The following is a 7,497-nucleotide window of genomic DNA, read 5'->3' as shown; positions in this document are numbered from 1 at the left end:
CCAAATGAGCTGTTTGCTTGCCTCCCCACCCCTCCCTCTCTCCCACCTTCCACCTCCCACCACCCTGCCATCTGTTCTCCTTCCCTTCCTTCCAGGCCCTTTTCTTCCATTCATCCCTCCTTCCCTTCCTCACCCTTCTCCCTTCCCTCCATCTGTTCCCATGAAACCACAGTAGGATGGTTCATAGCAGGATGGTCTCACAGTAAGAGGGGCTCACAGCAGGATGGGCACACAGTAGGATGGGCTCATAGTAGGATGACCTTATAGTAGGATGGTCTCATAGTAAGAGGGGCTCACAGTAGGATGGCCTCACAGCAGGATGGTCTCACAGTAGGATGGGCTCACAGTAGGATGGGCTCACAGTAGGATGGGCTCACAGTAGGAAGGTTCTCACAGTAGGATGGTTCTCACAGTAGGATGGGCGCACAGTAGGATGGACTCACAGTAGGATGGCCTCACAGTAGGATGGGTTCACAGTAGGATGGGTTCACAGTAGGATGGGCTCACAGTAGGATGGGTTCACAGTAGGATGGTCTCACAGTAGGATGGGTTCACAGTAGGATGACCTTATAGTAGGATGACCTTATAGCAGGATGGTCTCACAGTAGGATGGGCTCACAGTAGGATGGTTCTCACAGTAGGAAGGTTCTCACAGTAGGATGGGATCTCACCTTATTGTCTTTGTGGTCCTAGAGGACTTATTTAACCTCTCAGTGTCTTCATCTCCACTTAGAAGCTGGAGATGTGCTAGGGTCACCTCCTGGGGTTTTGTGAGCGCCAGATGAATTTGTTAATACATGTGTAGTATTTAGGAGGATACTAGGCTGAGTAACCTTCTAAAACTTGGGGGCTGGGGAGAACATTGAGTGATTAAGAGCATCTACTTGGCAGCTCAAAACCCTCTCTAACTCCGGTTCCAGGAGATCTGAGACTCTTCTGACCTCTGTGGGCACCACAGAAATAGGTAAATAAACCCATCTTTAAACTAAACAAAAACAAACCCATATTTGCTCCTACCATGAATTCACTCGTGAGTAAACAGAGACCCCCTGCATGCAGGTCCATGAGGCACAGGGTGGACAGAGCCCAGAATGTCCAGGGAGAGAGGCATCTGAGTCAGCAACTGGACACCCGCCTCCAGGTGGGAGCCACAGCATCAGTCTCTCTCTTTAGACATTGAAAAGGACTCCATACTAGGCAAGAGGAGGGCACTTCTCAGGAAGCTGCCATGGTCAAAGGTAGGATGTGCTGTCTCCACCTAAGGCATTGTACAGTGGATAGCAGAGCCAGGTTTTGGTGGCCAAGGATCTGGGCCTGTATAGTGACTGTCCAGGTGTGATACAGGCGTCAGGATGGCCTGGGCTCTGGGTGGGTGTCTGTGGAAAGTCCTAGTCATGTAGCATGGAGCCAAAAGGAGCACCAAGTAGGTTCAAAGTGTTGGTGGGCCCAGACCTCACTTCCTTCCCTGTAAAAATTCCACTGCTGGGCTCAGAGTCTGGGATCCAGAGCCTGACTAACCACAAGCCTTCCTTGCCAGTTAAGGATCCTTGGAGCTGTCATGGCCCTTCCTTTGTTCTTTTCAGTGAGGTTGGAGTTCTTTTCACCCAAAGGGTGTCCCAGGTTCCTCTCTTTGAGTCCAAATGCTGTTTGCCACAGCTCAGGTCAAAGGAGCTTGGCTGGGTCGTGGTGGGACTCCCAAGATTCATCATAGAAAAAGTTGGGTATGTGGAGGGCCCTTGCCTCAGGGAAGCTGGGTGCTGTGTTATAAGGAAGCAGAGCAGCATGCATTAACTTCTAGCTCTTAGCCTCTACCAGGTTCTCAAACCTGGCCGATGTCCCAGAGAGGTTATGTAGAACACAAGAGTGAGTCCAGAAGCATAAGGAATACCTCAGAAAGTAGGACTCTGCTTGACTTGGGCTGTGTATACACCCCTCACTGAACAGGGTAGCTAGCAATCTGTTAGCAGCTTAGATTCATATGTGTTTCAAGCCCCAGTACACCTTCTTTAAATGAAGGAAATAGTTACTCTCATTAGCAGCCCTGGGATAGAGCCCACCTCTGTCTAAACACACCCTGGAACATAATTAAGAAACTGTGGGCAAGGGGTCTTCGGTGCATACACAATAAAACAAAACTGCATCCGAAAGTAAACTTTTAGGGAGAGCTTCCCAGTTACCATCTTAGGCCTATGGATAATTGGGTGTGCATATAATTAAAATCAGGTGTATTATGGGAACAGACATGTCCAGTAACAGAATGACCTAATCTGTTAGTCAAAATAGAGAACCACTCAGACTCCACTCCTTGGTAACCAACTCTTCTCTCCTGAACCCTACAAAATGAAGCACCTGCTGTAATCAGGGCCCCGAGAACCTTCCCTCATGTGGCCCACTGTCAACTGCACCGTGACTGTGCTTCACATATAGCTTCCCTGTTAGTTTTAGAAATTTGTGTGGCTTTTACTTCATTCTGAATAAAACACCAAGAACTGGGAAACACTGGGTACAGAGAGTGACCCCAGCCACTAGCATCAGTGACAACAGTTCGGGGTGAGTGAGGGCTGTTTGGGGGGTAAATCTCTGTTGTCTTTTAATATACAAGTGTGTCAGCAGAGCTGTAGGCGCTCCAACCACAAGAAGACTTTCCCGGGATTGGCTACTGTCCTAATTACTTCTCTATTGCTGGGCTAAAGCGCCATGACCAAGGGAACCTAGAGAAGAAACATTTTGTTTTCAATCATGGTGGGACCGTGGCAGCAGGCAAGCACAGTGTTAGAACAGTAGCAGAGAGTTCACATCTAGAATGTTCTGTTTTATTGGAAGGGACATGGAGTTGTAAAAAGGCTAAGTGGCCAGGCAAAGGTTGGTGAGTATCATGGGCTCTGTGCCCCTGACTGTGGCTGTTCAAGTTGATGGGCTCCTGGGGGGAAGGTGTGCACTGATGGACGGCCTCTAAAGAGGAGCTTCCGCTGGCCCTGAAGGCTGTGTCCACGGAGCCCCTGTGATCTCATGTTGCCTTTAATGTGAGCGATGCCACAAGGTCCTGAAATATGCCCCAAGTGTTTGTTAAGGTTGATAGCATCTTTGGGACCTGTTCCTACCATGAGCAGAAGCTGTAAAATTTCAATTGTGCAGCTCGTGAGGCCCAAGTGCCTTTTTCGAAGTGCCATAAAAAGGCTCCATCTGATGTCTGACGTCAAACAAGCCTGCACTAATGATCTGTGGATGGCCGTGACAGAAATACTGGTGTTTCTTAGATGAGGAGTTAGAAGTAAATCTCTATCCTTCTGAGAGAGACCAAAACATTAAAAGCAGAGAGATGGTGGCTACCTGTGGGGCCAAGGCTGAGGGAGTAGCTCAGTGTTAGAGCATTTACCTAGTATACATGAGGCCCTGGTTTCTATCCCCAGCACAGGTGTATACATACACATACACAGAGGAGTAAGAGGTGAGGGAGAGCGATGGAGGGGGGGGGAGAGAGAGAGAGAGAGAGAGAGAGAGAGAGAGAGAGAGAGAGAGAGAGAGAGAAAGCTTGAGGTATCATGCATGGAGGCACATGACTGCCATCCCTCACTGGGGAGGCTAAGATAGGAGGATTGCACGTCCAAGGTCAGCCTGAGCTCCATGGGTGGGACTACTTGGGAAAACTGAGGTAGATGAATCATATACATGCTTGAATATTTCATCTCAGAGAAATGAGTTCAGTCTTGATATTCGCAGTAGCTTTAGGAATAGCACAAAACCAGAAGCAACCCACATGCCTGTCAACCTAGAATGGACACATGGCTATTTGCACATATGGAGTGCCTCTGAGCAATTTAAAAAAGCACAAAAAACTCTAAAGAGCACGGAGTGGTGGTGAAACACCTACAAAAACAGGACTTAGTAGAACTGTGGGTTCAAGATCAGCCTGGGCTACATAGAGAGAACTTATCTCAAATATTGGTCAATCAGGCTGGGCATAGTGGTGCACAGTTTTAACCCCAGTATTTAAGAGGCAGAGGCAGGAGGACCTCTGTGAACTCGAGGTTATTCTGATTTAAATACTGAGTTCCAGGCTAGCCCAGGCTACATGGTGAGATCCCATCTCAAAAACACAAAAGCAATCAAATACTGAAATATGGGGCAACATCAGTGATGTCATTATATCAGACACAAAAGACTACGTTTGGTGTGAGCACGGGTACGGTTCTTTTAAGAACAGGAAGAACAGGTGGATTGAATCTTGATGCTCTGACAGTGAAGACTGGGGTATCTATGGGGATGACGGATATGACTGTAGTGTTGGCAATAGCTGGCATCTTGTTGGGTTAGGATTACATGAGTGTGATTTGAGCATTAAGATGTGGATTAGATGTTAATAGAAGACTGGAAGAAGTCAGGGAGATGTCCTCTTGTGCCTGAGAAAGGACAGCTTGGCTGCAGTAACAAGTCTCTACCTCTGCTCCGTTTCCTGGTTGTGGGGGATTTCCTGGAGACTGGAGGGAAAGGCAGGGTCTCCCAGCAAATATAGGCAGCTGCTTCCTTCTGACAGCCCAAGCCTCTGGCTTCTGCAGGGAGAACATGTTCCTCCCGCTGTGGGACTGGGGTCAGTGCTTTCTTCAAGGACTGAATTGACTCATTGTGGAGGAGAAAATGAGAAGTATTTAGCTTTGTGTCGTTCGAAGGGTAAACAGCCTGCCCCAGGTTGGGGGTGGGGGAGGGGGACCCTCACAAGTTTGGGGCTGTAGGAGCCTTTTGATTGGAGTCTTGAATGGAGTTGGGGCTGTCCAAACCCCAAGTCTAGTTCGATTCAATTCTAAAATGTGATGTTAGTGATGGGTCAAAAATAACTACAGAGTGGAGCAAAGGCCTCGCTGTGAGAGGGAGAGACATGAGTGACCGGCCTGCCTGGAGAAGAGAGCTGAGGTGGAGTTCAGCAGAGCGAGAGTGGAGTCAGGGGAGGGGAAAGAGAAGCAAGAGGAAGAACCTTGGTCAGGCCACATGGGAAGTCATCCAAAGGTAACCTATGAGGTTGAGCCTTAACCTCCATATTTGTGCACTTATGAACACACACACACACACACACACACACACACACACACACACACACACACCACACCCCTTCTTAGGCTCCGTCTCTGCTCTGCCTGTACTAAAGAGATCGTGTCCACAGTGGAATTGAATAGAAGTAACCCACTCTGACACAAGAGCTGTCCCACAAAAGTGTGCTGGGTGAGAGCTCCACGTTGGAAGGATACCCAGCACCTTGTGAAGTCACCACCAGGAGATGAAGCTCACAAGCCACTTCCCCACAGGTTTCTGCTGGTGTGTGCTGAGCTCTCCATGCAATACAAAAACAAACAAAAGCCAACCCCACAGCTTTCACCTTTAAAGGAAAAGAGATGGGTTTGTTGTTGTTTTGTTTTGTTTTGTTTTTTTCTGGAGCCATTTTGAGTTTCCATGGCTGGGGAACATGGATTTAGGTTATCCCAAATCCCAACAGGGAAGCACTTTCATGAAGCTTTATAGAAAAGAAAGTCATAAATCAAGGCAGGTTTAGAATGCATTGGTGGGTCCATCTCAGAGACTGTTCCAGTGAAATGGTGGCCGCTTTTCACAGGGACAAGATGTTATCTGATGACATTATTAACTTTCCAGGTAAGTGGAAGTTAGTGGTCTGCTAAATAAATAGATTCCAAAAGGTTTTTTATCTACTAGTCACAGGATGTTAGCTCAGACACAGAGATGGGGCAGGGAACAGCTGTCCGCTCTCTGGGGAGCTAAAGGCAGCCTGAGATAAGACAATTAGCCTCCGGACCGGTAACATTCCAACCTCTCCTCCGGACCTGTAACATTCCAACCTCTCCTCCGGACCTGTAACATTCCAACCTCTCCTCTGGACCTGTAACATTCCAACCTCTCCTCTGGACCTGTAACATTTCAACCTCTCCACATCACTTTTAACCAGTCAATCACTCTTTGCAGATGATGCTCCTTTCCAGAAATTCTTCTTGACGCCACCTGGAGATCACGCCCCACCCGCCTCAGTTGGCTACAGGCAGATATGTGCAGAGAGCCCTGGGACAAGCCTGGTAGGTGCTGCAGGGACAAACAGGCCCCACTTGGGAAGTCCCTGGTCAGCCCACAGCCCTGCCTGTCCCTGTGGACAACCATTACTCGTACTCTGTCTCTTGCACATAGGGCCGGTGACAGTGATCAGTAGGAAACCCGGGCAGGGAATGGAAAAGCAGGCTGCAGGTGGGGAGGGACACTCCATGGAGAGGGGCAGTGTGGAAAAGTATGTAGGAAGGAAAAGCAGAATGTTGGTGCCTGAGAGCTTGGGAGCAGTTAAATATTAATAGAGAACAGAAGGCCGGTAGTGGGGGGAGAGGGCGGGGCCAGAACTTAAGAGCCTGCAGGAGGGCAGCCAGACTCGGATCTGAGCTTCCTGTTCATCCCCAGTGTGGGGAGGCAGAGATGGGACTTTGCCTGGAAAACCTCCCCACGCTGCAGCTTTTGTCCTCAGTCCCTAATACAAAAGCCACTCCACTCACCAGAAGCCTGAGTGAGAACAAAGGCAAAATGGCCTCGGGGGCTGGGGGTACGAAGGGCGCTCCTAGGCTCTTCAGCTCTTCTAAGTCTGAGATATCCTAGTCTACACCCCTGCAGTATCCAAAAACTCCTTCCTGGAGTTGGGAATGAGCCACCGATAACCGGCCCTCCAAAGCTGGAGCGCGTTGGTCAGGGTTTACACTCCCGCCAAACCAGATCTCTCCCATGCTCACGGCTCCCGTAACCTGGCCTGGAAAGGAAAGAGCGGGAGGGGCCAGCCCATCATGGCTGTTCCTCTTCCAGCCCATCTGCCATCCCTCTACAGCTTCTGTCATGGCTCACGCATTGTAAGCTTAATACCCACACATATTCATGGTGTTTGGAGGTGGGGCTTTTGGGGAGGCCACTAATATCAGAGGAGGTCATCAGGGTAGGACCCCCTATTTTGATATTAATGGCTCTCTAAGAAGAGATCCAGGAGTCTGAGCTGGCAGGGACGTTCTGTTTCCATGGGACATTCCATGCCATATAATGACATAACATAAGGCTTTCAACAGATGCTGTGTCCATGCCTTTGGACATCCAGCCTCCTGGACTATGAACTCCAAACCCTCTGTTGTTTATAAGCTACTCAGTTTCAGACGCTTTCTTATAGCAACAACAGCAGCAACAACAACAACAACAACAACAACGAAAAATGGATTATGACAGCCTCCAGGTTTTCTTTTGTAACTTGGGAAGAGGGGAGCCAACCCTACTGTTGACTTGAGAAAATTAAGTGACATTTTATGAGTAGAGTATCAGCAAGGAAACTGATCCACAGGGCACACTGAGCTGATGTAGGCCAGAGGTTACTATACTTGAAGCACTGGAAGGGTGGCCCAGTGGTGGAGTGGCTTGCCTGGCATACACAAAGCCCTGAGTTCAATCCCCAGCACTGCAAACATTTAAAAAAAAAAAATA

General features: G+C 48.8%; 1 long non-coding RNA gene across 1 annotated transcript; it reads right to left on the bottom strand.

Moving 5' to 3' along the window:
* Window positions 1-2,791: 2,791 nt before the first annotated feature.
* LOC120102353 (uncharacterized) lies at window positions 2,792-6,972 on the bottom strand. Its single transcript, XR_015687256.1, has 3 exons — window positions 6,537-6,972; window positions 5,241-5,368; window positions 2,792-3,043 (listed from the first exon to the last, which is right to left on the bottom strand). It is a non-coding gene; the product is annotated as an uncharacterized LOC120102353 (long non-coding RNA).
* Between the last annotated feature and the right edge of the window lie 525 nt (window positions 6,973-7,497).

Source organism: Rattus norvegicus, chromosome 4 (genome assembly GCF_021556685.1).
Source record: "Rattus norvegicus strain SHRSP/BbbUtx chromosome 4, alternate assembly SHRSP_T2T, whole genome shotgun sequence".
NCBI lineage: Eukaryota > Metazoa > Chordata > Mammalia > Rodentia > Muridae > Rattus > Rattus norvegicus.
Note: the sequence above shows the minus strand (reverse complement) of the source record. Positions and strands in the feature narration are given on the sequence as shown.